This window comes from Eimeria mitis, genomic scaffold, assembly GCF_000499745.2.
Source record: "Eimeria mitis Houghton genomic scaffold, Emh_scaff934, whole genome shotgun sequence".
NCBI lineage: Eukaryota > Apicomplexa > Conoidasida > Eucoccidiorida > Eimeriidae > Eimeria > Eimeria mitis.
The window spans coordinates 3627-3877 of NW_013576883.1; positions in this window are offsets into that span (position 1 = coordinate 3627).

Below are 251 nucleotides of genomic sequence, written 5' to 3' on the forward strand. Positions count from 1 at the left end.
TCAAACAGCAAACACTCGAAAGTAAATTTCATTTATTTTATTTTATTTTCATAATTATTTTATTGTTTTCATTAATTGTATTATAATAAATCAAATAAACAAAAAAAAATAAAAATAAAAAGAAAACAAACAAACATAAACCTAGATAAAGGAGTACAGTACACAACAAACAAAACGAAAAAAAAAAGAAAAAAAAAAAAAACCTAGAAAAAAGACTACCCAACAAAAAAAAAAAAAAAAAAAAAAAAAAA